A 16,105-nucleotide genomic window follows, 5' to 3' on the forward strand; every position below is an offset into this window, starting at 1 on the left:
TTATATGCATACTAGAGGCCCGGTGCACGAAATTCATGCACGGGGGAGAGGGGTGTTCCTCAGCCCAGCCTACACCCTCTCCAATTTGGGACCCCGGTGGGATCGGGCCTAAACAGGCAGTCGGACATTCCTCTCTCAATCCAGGACTGCTGGCTCCCAACCGCTCACCTGCCTGCCTGCCTGCCTGCCCCAACCGCTTCTGCCTGCCAGCCTGATCACCCCCTAACCACTCTCCTGCCAGCCTGTTCGATGCCTACCTGCTCCCCTGCTGGCCCAATTGCCCCCAACTGCCCTCCCCTGCTGGCCCAATCATCCCCACTGCCCTCCCCTGTCAGCATGGTCACCCCTAACTGCCCTCCCTTGCCAGCCTGGTTACCCCTGACTGCCCTCCCCTGTTGACCCGATTGCCCCTAACTGCCCCTCCCTGCCGACCTGGTCACCCCTAACTGTCCTCCCCTGCATGCCTGGTCCCCCCCAACTGCCCTCCCCTGCAGGCCTGGTCACCCCCGACTGCCCTCTCCTGCAGGCCTTGTCACCCCTAACTGCCCTCCCCTGAAGGCCTAGTCACCCCTAACTGCCCTCCCCTGCTGGCCTGGTCCCCTGCAATTGCCCTCCCCTGCAAGTCTGGTTCCCCCCAACTGCCTTCCCCTGAAGGCCTGGGTGCCCCTAACTGCCCTCCCCTCCTGGCCTAATTGCCCACAACTGCCCTTCTCTGCCGGCCATCTTGTGGCAGCCATTTCCTGTCCACATGGGGGCGGCCACCTTTGACCACATGGGAGTGGCCATCTTGTGTGTTGGAGTGACGGTCAATTTGCATATTACCTCTTTATTATACAGGAATAGAGACCTGGTGCACGGATTCGTGCACCGGTGGGGTTTCTCAACCTGGCCTGTGGGATCGGGCCAAAACCAGCTCTCCGACATCCCACGAGGGGTCCCAGATTGCGAGAGGGCACAGGCCAGGCCCTCTCACAATCTGGGACCCCAGCAGTGCACAAATCCATGCACCAGGCCTCTAGTTTAGCATAAAAGGTTTATATTCAAGGAGGTTTTGTAATAAGAAAATGCTATTATTTTTTACTTCAATCTTATTTGAATGAATGTTACCAAATTTCATTCATGCAAACATTCACTAGCTTATCAAAAATTTGTGCAACACCTTTTATGAGATAAGTATTGTGTTAGGTATAGGAGAACCCCAGTGAAATTGAGTTGCCTACAGTAGTAACCAGCTCAATAAATCCATTTATGGAGTTTATGGTCCAGTGGAGGAGAGAGACACTAGATATATAATCTCTAATTTATTCATTGACAGATATTTATTGAGATTCTAACATGTGTCAGGTACTGTTCTAGGCACTCGGAATAGCCCAATGTACAAAACTGATAACAATCCATGCCCTCAAGGAGCTTAAAAGAACTACTTGTGGTAAGTGCTATAGAGATAAATGTAGGCTTCTATGGGAACCCATTCAAAATAAGCCAACTGTTCAAATGTCTCCTGGAAAGGGCTGGAAATCTGACCCCAGCTGTGTTTCCTCAGGATGTCCTAGAGCAGTGGTCAGCAAACTCATTAGTCAACAGAGCCAAGTATCAACAGTACAACGACTGAAATTTCTTTTGAGAGCCGAAAACTGACTTCTTCACATGGGCCACGAAGTTTCAATCGCACTGTATGTGCACGCCTGCACGTGGTATTTTGTGGAAGAGCCACACTCAAGGGGCCAAAGAGCTGCATGTGGCTCATGAGCCACGGTTTGCCGACCACTGTCCTAGAGTGAAGAACTTGAGAGTAATGGAGGATGGCTTTTTTTTTATGCCTGAAGACCTGTACCTTGCAAATGTATTTTCTGCAGTGTGAAACCACCACATTATTGAGATGTACTTGGCCAGTTAAGGGTGTCTCTTATACATAACTAGACATGGATACATGCAGGAATATGCCAGCACTGTATGTGTGTATATATGTATATATGACTAGACTTAGAAAGACTTCTCTGCTTCCAGAGAACAAACTGAAGATTTGAGACCTAATGCTTTGGATTTATGGTAAGGATATATGAGGATCCCAATATCCTGTAACTGCTAATCCATCAGTTAGGAAATCACATAATGTACCTGAGAAGCTATTATAAACTGGCTTTTTATGAGGAAAATCAATCATGACTGAGTCTGTGCATGTCACGCCACTACCCCTCCACACACCATCCAAACATGTGCTTTTCTTTTAAAGGCTAATTTGCAGGGCCTTCTGCTCAGTCAAGGGCACTGCTACTGCTAAGTGCAAAGTTTGGTGAGCCTCCTGGTAGATAGGATTCTTATGAAACAATTATTATCATCTGCAAGTACATTCTCTGGGGAGGTATTTGGGCCAGGAAGCTACATATACATGTAGTATGTTTTGGAAATTTTTGCCCATGTATTTTAATTGTATTGACTTTCTTTTGTGTTGTTCAGATAAATAAACTTTTTTTTTTGTCCAAGTGGTATCTGTGCTTAATTTTTCCATCCATCTAAACCTGCTATTGAAATCAGTTTAGTGGATGTATAGTTAAGGTAGATTTAAAAAATATAATACATTATCTAGCTTTTACACACCATTTTGAAGTTATGAGAGAAATTTTTAACACTTCTTAATTTAGGCTTTGCATCCTATGGCCATACAGTGTAGGGACCATGGAATAGGGTCATCTCTAGCCCAGGTCATCTTTTCAATATAAAGGCTCATCAGATACAGGAACAGACTCATATCTGCATGAAATATACAGCTGCTTTGGTGGATGGTTTGAGAAAAGCAAAAAAAACAAACAAACACCCACCATTTTCTTTTGCAATGAGTCCATTTTCCACTATTGCCCCAACAATACATTCTCCATTGTAGTACATCAAGATTGGGAAACTCCTCTAATTAGAACCCTTTAGTAATTTCTCTTTGCTCTTTGGTAAAATGTAAAATCCTTAATAAAACTAACAGTTTTCTGCTTATCTCTCCCATCTCATTTCAAGTCATTTGCTGCCTGTGTTACTGTTCTATTAGCTTTTAAGTTCTTGAATGTATCAAGATCTTTTCAAGTTCACAACCTTCACACTTGTTCTTCTGCCTGGGAAGTCCTTTTCCACTCTCTTGGCTGGTTATCTCTTTTAGACTAAGTATTAGCTGAGACTTAGAAAGTAAATATCTGCTCCATCACTTATCAGACTGGTATAACAAACATAGATAAAGCCAGCTGCAAAGTTTATAGGAAACTATTTCTTCCAAGAACATTCTATAAAAAGTTTTAACAATCCCTCCTTTCAGTGATTACTATCTTCTTACTTGCTAAGGAAACTTTTCTTTAAAACCATAGACTATCAGAAGTTTTGTTGTTTAAAACTATATTATTAAGAATAAAACATCCCACTCTTGTCTGGGAGTGGGGTTCTTGGGAACCCCATAGAGAATTAGCCTCAATTTTCAACCAGGGAAAGAGCTTAAGATAAGGGGCTTCTGGACACAGCAGTCCACATCTACTTTAACTTTTTGTAGTTTCCAAGAAAACGACCCTGGATCCTTCCCAGACCTGATGTTGACCTCTGATTTACTTTGAGTCTATCCAAACACTGCTTCATTTAAATGTCACCCAAACTCCACTCTTACCCAAAATTCTACAATAACATTTATCTTTTTGTTGTTTGGTCAGATGCCTCACAGTTCTTCTGTGTGATCTCCCTCATTGCAAGTAATCTGACTTTGTCAAACTATATGTTGGCCCCTCGTGCCTGTAGACTGATTGGGCAAGGGCAAATGACACTTCTCTAAAGGGGCTGCTCTAATGTTTTGAAGATAAAATAGGCGCTCCTAATCTACTTCTCTGATAAGCACCTTCTGCTTTTCCTTCATGGTATATTGTATCCTTCAAGACCTCAAGGCAATGCAATAATTTAAACAAATATTAAGTTTAAAATATTAATGAGTTACATTTGTTCTACTCCACTGATAGTTTTGTAAAGTTGAAAGCACTCTAAATGCCCTGTTACTCCTTTCACTGGAGCCTTAACATTATTAGTTTTTAAGTCCCAAAGCCTGATGCAAGAGGGGGAAAGCTGAAGGGTCAAGAATGAGAACAGTAGAAAGAGGTAAAATGACTGAAATGAAACTACAATTTTGGGTTACTTCTGAAGCCTAAAAACTACCAAGTAGCCACTCAGAAACTATCTGTCAAATAAATGAATGAACATATGTAGCATTAAGCAACATCGGTTTAATACATGTATATTTAACATTCAATTTCTCATAAGGCTGTTATTTGCATCTTGAGGATAAAAATTCAAAAATAGTGTGTTCAGCTCTTGACATTGGATAATGTGAACACATATTTATCTTATGCCTGTCACCTTTCCTTTCTGACAAGTTTCTACTCTGCTCTATCACAGTAAAACAACCATGCTAAGCTGATGAGCCTCTTATCACTTTACACTTTCCTCACCCTCTCTATCCTGTGACATTTGGTATTTTGTTTAATCCTAAATACTCCAGTTATGGCTCATGTCAAGAACAGATACCTTATCATTGGGATTTGATCTGAGGGCAGAAACTCCACTGCAGTCATTAGTCCAAATATTAAGACTCAAGAAAGATGTTGTTTTTAAAAGAAATAACAGCTATCCCTCATCTACATCCTAAATCATCAAATATTTTTATCCATTCTCCTTTACAATTTTGAGTTTCTTAAAAATGTTTTATTGTATTCCTATGCAAAACAGAGATAATAAATAAAAGTAGCCGTGTACTAAGCACCACTGCTTCTTGCTTCAAAGAAAGTCTGGTAGATTTGCTATTACTTGCAAGACATACATGTAAAATATACATGAAATATTCCAGTTGTATGAATAATAAAAATTACAAAAAACTTCAATAAATAAAATTTGTGCCTAATGTACAATGTAGCAATGTTCTTACAAAGAAGTTTTAATATAGAAGAGAACATTCTTTTTTCCAGAAATTTAAAAAAAAATGGATTCTTCTTTTAAGAACTTCTAAGGTTTATGAACTTTCAAATACCCAACACAGAAATCTCTGCTTGTCTTTTGCTTTCCTGAATTCTTGTCTGAACTACAGCCTAGCTATCCTGAATAAAGGAAATTGTCCAACCTAATGTCTCTTTCTGCTTTCTTTCTTTTGCTCAGACTTTTATTTTCTTATTGATAACAACTACCCTTACTCTATTGTCCTATCTAATAATAGAGTAATATGCAAATTAACCGTCACTCCAACACAGAAGATAGCTGCCCCCATGTGGACACAAGATGGCCGCCACAAGATGGTCAGCAGGGGAGGGCAGTTGGGAGGGACCAGGCCTGCAAGGGAGGGCAGTTGGGGGCGATCAAGCCTGCAGGGGAGGGCAGTTAGGGGTGACCAGGCTGGCAGAGGAGGGAAGTTGGGGGCGACCGGGCCTGCGGGGAAGGGCAGTTGGGGGGACCCAGGCCTGCAGGGGAGGGCAGTTAGGGGTGACCAGGCCTGCAGGGGAGGGCAGTTAGGGGCAATCAGGCTGGCAGGGGAGTGGTTAGGGGGTGATCAGGCTGGCAGGCCAAAGCGGTTAGGGGCAATCAGGAAGGCAGGCAGGCGAGCAGTTGGGAGCCAGCAGTCCTGGATTGAGAGAGGGATGTCTGACTGCCTGTTTAGGCCCAATCCTACTGGGATCGGGCCTAAACGGGCAGTCGGACATCCCTCGAGGGGTTCCAGATTGGAGAGGGTGCAGGCTGGGCTGAGGGACACACCCCCCCCCCCCCCGTGCACAAATTTCATGCACTGGGCCTCTAGTAGGAATATAAAAATAACTCCTGACTTTTCCATTCTCTTTCAGCACATGCATATTTATACCATGACTGCATGACCTTAAATATATTACTTAACCTCAAAGAGCCTGTTTTCTCATCTGTAAAAGAGGATAATGATACCTATCTAAAAATGTTGTAAAGGTTTTTGAAATAAAGTATGTAAAGGTTTTAGTACAATCCTTTGTATTTGGCAAGTGAATTGTAAATAGTAGTATTATCTACATTATTACCTTCATCAATGTCCCCTTATTAATTTCTGATTTTAGTAATTTGAGTATACTGTCTTTTTTCCTTAGTTAATCCAGCTAAAGATTTATTAATTCATTGGTCTTTTCAAAGAACCATTTTTTTCTTTGACTCTATTTTTTCCTATTCTCTATCTCATTTATTTCTGCTCTAATCTTATTATTTCCTTCCTCTTTATGGCTTCAAACTCAATTGAATATAATACATTCAAGAATTAATTTTTCCTCAAATGCCTAAACTGTAAGAATAAAGAAGTACTTCTGAGTCCTGAGACTAAGAGCAGCCTATTTGTTAGATTTACTGTTCAAATCCCTATGGACAGCTCTCATATAATTCACAGTAGAATATTACTATGTCTTTATGAAGATGTTTGGAAAAGGCAAGAGGTTATGGATGAGAATTACCCTACATCAAATGTTAAGGCATCTTCTATTTTGTGAGACTCGTGCCAGACTGAAAGAGAGCAATACCATGGGCCTCTTGAGTATTTATAGGAAAAATTGAAATCAAGCCTCTCATTTCGAGATTATCATGTCATCATGAGACATGTCATAATTTGGTCTGTTTCTGAAGAAAACAAGCATGACAAGAACCACCTGTCATTCTATAAACACTGATTTTCCCCTCTTGAGAAAAGATCGTGGATGTAATTGACACGATTACTATAATGTGGGTTCCACAATTCTCCCCAAAGATGTAGTTCATATGTCCTTTTCTAAAGGTCTGCTCAGAAGAGTTACTTTCTCTCTGATTTTCATCTGCATCTCTTGCTTAGCTTTCACACTTCACCTTACCTGACCCAGGATGCCCTCCATCACCAGATAACTCATCCATCCCACCTACCCAGTGCTTCCTATGTTTCATAATCATGATTTTTCTGAGTTAGAGACCCATGATCATATCTAAGGAGATGAAATTTTCTGATATTCTCAAAAAATAACTGTAGCAGAAATCGGAAAAGTGTGAAAAAAACATCCTTTAGACTAAGGGGTAGTTAATGGATACTTACCTGAATTGGGAGGCTTTCTACAGAAAATAATGAGACACTGGTTTAAGCAATAAATACATTTACAGTATTACCTTAGATGAAAAGAAGCCCATAGTTGGTATACGCCAGGTTTAATTCATCAGCTCAATAGCATCATCAAGGACTCAGGTCTTTCCACTTTCTTCTGAGTCATTTCATTGTGTTGGCTTTGTTTTTAAGTTGTCTCCTCGCTGGTTGCAAGATGGCTGCAGCAGGTCTAGTCATTACATTTGGACATGCCAGTGTCCAGGGCAGTTGCCTTTTCCTTGTGTGTATCTTCCTTTCACATTTTAAGAATGAAATTTTTAAAGATTATATTTAAAATTTTTGGCATCTCTGTGCTGTCAATCTATTTCATCTTTTTCGAATCAAATCATCTATAGTATCTATTAAAAATAAAATGTCTGTGTAAAAGAATTTATTTTAGTAAGATTCATGGAACAGTTGCTGAGTGAGCTAGGGATTTTTAGGATTGGGGTGAGGAGAGGAGTGTATAGACTATTGGAAGGTGAGAAGCTAGTAGGCTTAAATCCAGTGGGACAGTTTAGACCCAAGAACAAAAGGTTTGAGCTAGGACTTCTTGGCCTCTTAATTTCTTTTTTTACCACCTTCTAAAAGATTTGTATTCTATAACTTGCCTTGGCTAACCTTTCTTAATCTCATAATCTCATTTAATCAATAACAACTACTGCACCACTTTCACAATATTCATTTTAAGCATTTCATTCAAAGAACACCATCTCCTTTCCTTCCAGCATATTTTATTGTGCAAACTGCAATATTCCTTTGATTCAATAGGATCTCCAATTCATTGACCCTATAAAGTGTTGACTGTTCATTATCCCATCATTTGTCTCTTTCTTAGAAACAAAAAACTTCCAAACTGCCCTATAAACACCTTCATAGCTCAGTGGCCAGAACTGAGTCACATGCTCTTTCTAAACCAAAACTGGTAAGAAAAATATAGGTACCAGGATTGGTTTAAAACAATCATGATTTTTTTCCTGATGTGGAGATAGAATACCTACACCTAGATTCCAGGAAGAATAAATGTTGGATAGTTAACCCATAGTAACTGCTATAGTATTATGTGTTAACATTTATCCTTTTAGCCCTAGCTACGTGACAGTTTTTGAAGTCACTTTTCATTTGTCAAGAATAAGGTAGGTATCAGGAAAAGAAACACAAAAATAGCCATGTTTCTATCAATCACATTCTAGAACTGGTTCTACTAAATCCTTGTTGGATGACTTTAAGTAAGGCATCTGACCTCTGTTTGTCTCGATTTCCACATTCACAACATGATATAAATATCTGTCATGGCATAGCTGGAAAGATAATTACACTACATAAATGTAAAGCAGTATCATTTCCACATTTTAGCTGCCCACACTGCCTGTTTGTTCTATTTTCATGTATTCATTCATGTATACATCTTTTCAACAAATAGTTGCTGACAGTCTACTTAAAGTTAGATATTGGATGAATACTTTGGAATCAAAAAGTTTTCATCATGGCCCCTATATCTAAAGTATTAACCAATGAATGACTTAGCAGCAACTGTTTTATCTCTTGGAGTACAGAATCAGTAAGGCAGGGTAAGATGTAATACAAGAAAGATAAAGTGGGGTAATGAGGGGTGTTGTGTAACCATAATGGTTGCTTCAATTGGAATGTGAACTGTCCTGTTTACAAAAGTGCCTGCAGCCAAGTGTGTGAGTCCACAGGTGCCTACATTGCTTTTCTTAGCTTAGGTATTGTTTGGTTTTAATATTTACTGTATATAATATAGGCAAAGCAATGGTATGGATTTATGCTACAATAAAATAGTGAACAAGCCAAAACCGGTTTGGCTCTGTGAATAGAGCATCGGTCTGCGGACTGAAAGGTCCCAGGTTCGATTCTGGTCAAGGGCATGTACAGTGGTTGCGGGCACATCCCTGGTAGGGGGCGTGCAGGAGGCAGCTGGTCGATGTTTCTCTCTCATCGATGTTTCTAGCTTTCTATCCCTCTCCCTTCCTCTCTGTAAAAAAATCAATAAAATATATTTTTTTAAAAATAGTGAACAAAAACTGAAAGAAGATTGGTTCATGCATGGGCTACTGAGACATGAAATTGACATTAATGGACTAAGGGAAAAACAGCTTTCCTGATGAAGAACTAATAAAGAACTGTTCTGAAAGCTCTCCATTGTTTGGAATGACAAGGAAACATTGATGACTTTAAACTCAGCTAACAAACCGATTGTCTTAAGAATCCAATAGCCCAAAGAGATTTTTCAATTTGGAAATTTTTTTCTCACATTTCAGAAAAATGTAAGATGTTAAAACACAATTGCTTTTTTCTATGCTTGTTCTTAATAAATACAGGGAGAAGAGGGATTTTTACCAGGATTTGGAACCCATTATTTATCTTTGTGATGGGATAACAATATATTTTGGATGAAGGGAACTTCTGGAGGAAATTGTGTTTCTGAGCAACAATACTGGCTTGTGTAGGAAAATAATAATAGAACAGGATTAGAAAGTAAATAGCTACAGTTTACCCTATTAAATGGGAATAGCAAAACATTAAAATATTGGTAATTTAAACTTACCATAATTTTGTATCTGGTTTCTCAAACAGTTCTGTGGATTTAGAACCAACATTTGATGGGAAGGAAGAATTCCCCAACCTCAAAGTCCTCCTACGATGTGTCAGGCCACCAGAAGAAAAGTTTTGTCACTACAAAATAACTCCCTTAGCAGGGTAAAACTGCAGGTCAAAGCTATAGGCTGTGGTGTGGTTCCGTGGAGGTCTATTCATGAGTTGAAACAATTTACAACTCTGCTTAGCTTTGATATGCGGGGGAACAATGTTGAGATCAGCTGTCAGTGACCTTGTGGTTCCTTTTGAGCAAAAATATCTCGTAGTCTGCGAAGCTTGTGATCTACGCAGCCTCCATTCAAGCAAGGTTGAAGGGACTGCTGTTGAAGCAAGAATCACTCCAGCCCTGTCCATGCACATGGGCCACTCTTCTGTTGCCTTCTTCTACTGCAATAATAAAAAGTACTAAATCAATAACTGGCAAAGGAAAGATGAAACGTTAGGGAAGTAAGATACTAGAGTTTAAGACCTTCTTGGCCTAGGGAGAAACTTAGCAACCATTATGGTTACATAACACCCCTTATTACCCCTATTTCAAAGGGCAGCTAACTCCAGAAGTTCCCTTCATCCAAAACTTAGTTGCTTAATGTAGTTGTGAGATAACCCATATCTATGAAAAACTGGCCATTTTTTTTTTTCAGTTTACTTGATTAAAGGAAAAGTGATAATAAGAAACACTCTAATGCTCCTTAAAAGTAACTAACTCGGGGCCAGGAACTACATAAAGTCTTTATGTAAACTGTCCAATTTAATCCTCTCAACAATCCATGACATATGTTTTATCCCCATTGTACAGAGGAAAACAAATCGAGGCAACAGAGTTTAACTTACTCGAGATCTCACAGATATTAAGGATGAAGCTGGAATTCAGATACCAGAAAGTCTAACTTCAGAAACCGAGTTCTTAGTGTTTACATAGACAGCCTATCCTTTTCCCCACAGAATTTAGCTTTTTCCTTTATTGTTTCTTCACCAGAAAACCATCTTTTAAAATAAATTATTTTAAAAGTACAGTAGAAAGCTATAACATATATGACATCACGCAATCTTAAGACAAAATGCCTATTTTAGAAACCCTATGAATAATCTGGCAAAAATAATCTATCCTATTCTTTAATGTAGTGGATTGAATAAAAAAATACTACTTAAGACAAATTAAAATAATGTAGAAAAACAGACTTCAACTTTTTCCTTTTCATTCTGAAAGATATAACAGATTCAAGTGTTATATTCTCAGATCCTCAGAGCTGACCATCCAACTTTTAACATGTTTCTTGTTTCTCTCAAATCCTTTCCCATTTCTTTCCCATTTCTCTCAGTTGCAAATCTAAGCCATTTCCAAATTCCATAATATTTAACTTTCATCCCCCCCCCCCCCATCTCTTCAGACAAGTTTTTGCCTACTGGGTCACTGAAACAAACAAACAAACAAAAAACTGAGGCTACCAGGCTTGAAATCCAGGAATTCTCTCCTGCTAGACCAGTGGTCGGCAAACTCATTAGTCAACAGAGCCAAATATCAACAGTACAACAATTGAAATTTCTTTTGAGAGCCAAATTGTTTAAACTTAAACTTCTTCTAATGCCACTTCTTCAAAATAGACTCGCCCAGGCCGTGGTATTTTGTGGAAGAGCCACACTCAAGGGGCCAAAGAGCCGCATGTGGCTCGCGAGCCGCAGTTTGCCGACCACTGTGCTAGACTAACAAATTTACCCACCTACATCCTTTCTAATCTCCCCTCAGAAGGTCTCCTCTCCTTCTGGTTCAAATCAAATTCTGACAGTGCTCTTGGTTCCATCTCCTCCCATCTCTTTAAGGAACTTGAGTCATTAATTTTCTATCATATCATTTGTGCTGTTGTAGATTTGCCAAATACACTGCTACCATGCCCACAACTTCTCATGAGGGAAAGCAATCCATCCATAGTTTTTGCAAAGGAGCAGCCATGTTTTATACCATGTAAATTCCTGTGTACCAACTGATTAGACAATGTGGGCAACTATTTCAAAGGGCAGCTAACTTATAGGCTGGCCAAAGAATTAAGACATGTTCCTGGCATGAAAAGATAAGCAGGGTCTGTCAGTTTCTTAAAACTTCTCAAAAGGGCTCACTGCTTTAAGCATGAGACCCATCTTTAAGTGAGGTGAGTGATTTTTTATTATTAAAAAAGTTTTGAAATGATCTTTGATGCATGTCTTGCCCGTGAATGTCATTCACTCTGATGTGGAAGCAAGTTTATATTGTATAGTTCCTAGAACGCTAAGAATGTTAATATTGGAATAATAATGTTGAACATTATTAATAATAATAATACAACTCACAGAAGCCTATTTTATGGGTTTTAAATACATCATCTTGATACTGTTGATGTATTTAAAACCTTGTAATTAACTGGTTATTATTAACAGGAAAGGAGCAAAGGGAAGACCAGACATTATAGGCATGTCATTGGGCAGCTTCGCCAGGAAGCTACTACACTCCCCAGGGTACCAACAAAGGGGAGAGAGGCGCATGCCCAATAAGTTGGACATAGGCAAGGTGCTTACTGTCAGTCACACCTGAGAACAAAATGGGCATGGCCACTGCAAGGGTGCAGGATTTGGGATATTTAATTTCCTAAACAAAGGAATTCGCTCTCTTGGGCTCTTGGCTCTCTTACTGCTTTGGGGACTCTTGGGACTTGTGTGACTCTGGGTTTGTGGGGCTACCTTGCGTTTGCCCACGGCCATGCGGCCCCCATACACAATGGACTAATGGACTGCATGCAACTAGCCTGATGCTGAACTGGACCCAGCTCCAACATGGAAAGGAAACTGGACACTGGCTCTGCTTCTAGCTTTACTGAAACCCCAACCATACTTCTATGACTGGGCTAAGAGAAATGGGATTTTGGAAACGGAGAAATTTAATTCCACAAAAATAAAGCTTTCTACCATATCTCCACCTCCCATGGGGGCCTCCGGAAATGCTTATTCCAGTGGTACCCCAAGAACCTAACTCCCACTAGCAATGGAGAAAGATCACCCATGTTTTTTTTCTGATAACAATCTCTGATTCTTACAATAATCCTATGGTGTAGGTTCCAATATTCCTAATTTTCAGATAAAGAATCTAAGGCTAAGAGGACTTGGGTAATTTTCTAAGATCACTCAGTTAATGTGTGGCTGAGCTTGGAGTCTGGATCCAAAGTTTATGTCCTCTTTGTCCTCTTTATACTATATCTGTTATTTTTTTCTAACCAAAAGTATAAAGGCATTGCTTAATTTTATTTTATCACTAGTGACCTGGTGCATGAAATTTGTGCACATTAAAAGGGGATTAATTAGAGGAAATAATTTAATATTGCTATTTGCCCTTTCTCTATAATAGAAGTGTCAGAGATGAAAGAAAATTAGTAAAATATATATGAAAACCTTCCTCCTGTCAGAGTCTGGGGCACACCATGGGACCCAGAGTCAAGTCCCCGCCCACCCACATGCACCTCAAAATCATGTGAGACCCAGACCCGGCTGCCCCCCCCCCCCCCCCACATTAGGCTAGATCCAGACCCGGACAGTCCCACCCTTGTCAAGCCCTGCCAGGCAGGGGGCGTAGACTCAGGTCCCCTGGCCCAGCACCAGGACGGGGGGCATGGCCTGAGGTCGCCCAGCCCAGACCGGGGCGGGAGGCATGCCTTGAGGTCCTCCATCAAGCCCTGCCAGGTGGGGGACACGGGCTGAGATCCCCTGTCAAGCCCCACCAGGCGGGGGGCGTGGCCTCAGGTCCCCTGGCCTGGCACTGGGGTGGGGGGTGTGGCCTGAGGTCCCCCGGCCTGACGCCAGGGTGGGGGACGCGGCCTGAGGTCCCCTGTCAAGCCCTGCCGGGTGGGGGGCGCGGCCTGAGGTCCCCTGTCAAGCCCTGCTGGGTGGGGGACGTGGCCTGAGGTCCCCTGTCAAGCCCCACAGGGATGGGGGAGGGCGTAGCCTCAGGTCCCTGCTGATTGCTCGATAAGGCTCCTTATGGGAACTTGGCCTCAGCTGTGGATGCAGCCATCTTTGTGAGGGTGTGATGGTCAATTAGCATATTTCATCTTTATTAGATTGGATTTGTCATCTTGGCTTGGCATCAAAATAATTGAAGTTGGTTTACATCTCTCTCTCTCTCTCTCTCTCTCTCTATATATATATATATATAATATATATATATATATATATATATATATATATAAAGAGAAATATGCAAATTAGCCAGGACGCCGTAACAGTCATGACCGGCTCAGGAGGAGGCTGCACACACAGATGGGCAGGAGGGGACTGCGTGCCACCCCCTGGAGCGGAGACACAACACACATGGGGGCCTGCCCCTGCTGGGAGACTGCGCGCCAGCAGTCCTGCCTCTGCGCATGAGCTGCATAGGAAACACATTTTCTTACCGCTCATTGGCTAACCTCCCTGTACACCACTCTCAGTGTTCTTGGTAACTTGGGTAATAAGAATCCAAGAAGGTGATCTAGGGTTTTTCCACCTCACTCCTGGAGGAAAAAACGAAGGTCCGCTGCTGGAGGGGCTAAGAAATGTCATAACCTGCCCTAGCCGGTTTGGCTCAGTGGATAGAGCCTCGGCCTGCGGACTGCAGGGTCCAGGTTTGATTCTGATCAAGGGCATGTACCTAGGTTGCAGGCTCCTCCCTGGCCAGGGCCAAGGTCAGGACTCATGCAGGAGGCAACCAATCGAAGCGTCCCTCTCACATAGATGTTTCTGTCTGTCTTTCCTTCTCTCTTCCATGCTCTCTAAAAATCAATGGAAAATATCCTCAGGTGAGGATTAAAAAAAAAAAAGAAGAAAGAAATGTCATATCCTATGAAAGAGACATCTTGAAAATGCCTAAAGAAAGTTGTCATTTTTTTCGTGGTAAAGGGACTGGAGTCCGTGTTGATGAAAACATCTTAGTGGCTGCGGCGGCCAGCAGCGGCGGCAGCAGCAGCAGGGTGATGGGGGTGGCGCCTTCCCCTGATCAGCCTGTCGCCTAAGCTGCCAGTAGGACATCCCCTGAGGGCTCCTGGACTGTGAGAGGGGGCAGGCTGGGCTGAGGGAACCCGCCACCCCCCCCACCCTGCACGAATTTCGTGCACCAGGCCTCTAGTAAGTATATAAACAGCATAAAATTAACAGATGAGTGATTAAAGGAAAAATAAAATCAAGCTAGGGCCAAATATCAAATACATGACATAGGTTTTGTAAGTAGTTCGGGTCTGTAAAGATTGCTTCACTAGGAAGGAGTGATGCCTTTGGGAAGACTTGGTAGCTTCTTCATAGGTTAACATTTAGAGGTACACCCCTCTGGATCAGAGAGGCACTTAAGGACAGAGTAAGCATGGAGATGACTTGCCAAGAGCAATTTACTAGTGTCTTCGAAGGAAAAGCTACACTTACAAAGACTGACCCAAACTTATTCAATACTTACATTCTTTTTCCAACTGGCCTATAAACTGGGGTTCAAGCGGAGAAAATAAGATATTGTTCAGAGTTACGATTTTGGGGGGGGAGGGGAAGGTGGTCAAAGATTTCTGAGCAATAACCAACAAAAAAAACCTAGCTGCTGATTTGAGTAATTACAGAAGCGTAGAGTTTGGACTTGTAACGGTGGTGGACAGCTTGTTTGCTTCAGGTAGCAGATGAACTCATGTTTAATAAGGGAGTAAATCTGTCGGGCCATGACTCAATGCGCCCAAACGATCAGGATCGCGATGTCTCACTCTTTAAGCCTTCAGGATCAACAAACACAATAATACTTCTGGGGTGCGGCCTCACGTTAGTCAGCTTTGCCAGCCTGGGTCAAGAGACGACCAAAAAGCTCAGGAATTCAATTTCCCGGAGAACTGAGCCTCCTTCCCGGTTCTTCTCCGCCTGGTTGTCTATTGTTTGCGTTCAAATACTAACGGGCGCACACCTTGGGCTTCAGAAGGCACGCCGGGGCAGGGCCCGGGGTCTGCACTTTCAACAACGGCCTCGGGTGGATTTGATGAGATGGGTTAGAGTAGACTATACTTTGGAAAGCAGAGTGGAACGGGTAAGGATGGTGATACAAGAGTCAGCTGTTCCAAGGTGTCCTGTTTTGGCCGCGTTGGAGGCTCAGGCTTAGTCCGGGCTCATTCACACCTTTGCACATTCACAAAGCGGGGGCGTCGTGGCGTCAGTCCCTGAGGCACCAGCGTCGAGGAAACCCGCCCACGCTCCGGGCCAGCGACGCCGGCGCCACCCAAACCGCAGGTCCCCAAAGCTCCTCGGGGTTTTCTTCCGTCTCATTCGAGCTCAGGTCCACGCGTTTCCTCGCCGCTTCCCGCCGGCGCCCAGGGTCCACCACCAGCTGCTAGTCCCGTGGGGACTCCG

General features: G+C 42.2%; 1 long non-coding RNA gene across 2 annotated transcripts in view; it reads right to left on the minus strand.

Annotated features, from left to right (window-relative positions):
• Positions 1-16,086, minus strand: part of LOC307112954 — a 78,182-nt gene extending 62,096 nt beyond the window's left edge. The window contains exons 1-3 of one of the 2 annotated variants that reach the window (XR_013814768.1): positions 15,180-16,086; positions 9,687-10,123; positions 7,144-7,370 (exon numbers count right to left, since the gene is read on the minus strand). This is a non-coding gene — a long non-coding RNA (uncharacterized lncRNA). Of the gene's footprint in view, positions 1-7,143; positions 7,371-9,686; positions 11,039-15,179 lie in introns of those variants that run through there. The other variant, XR_013814769.1, reaches the window with a different exon arrangement.
• Positions 16,087-16,105: the final 19 nt, after the last annotated feature.

This window comes from Cnephaeus nilssonii, assembly GCF_951640355.1.
Source record: "Cnephaeus nilssonii genome assembly, chromosome: 16".
In the NCBI taxonomy this organism is placed as follows: domain Eukaryota; kingdom Metazoa; phylum Chordata; class Mammalia; order Chiroptera; family Vespertilionidae; genus Cnephaeus; species Cnephaeus nilssonii.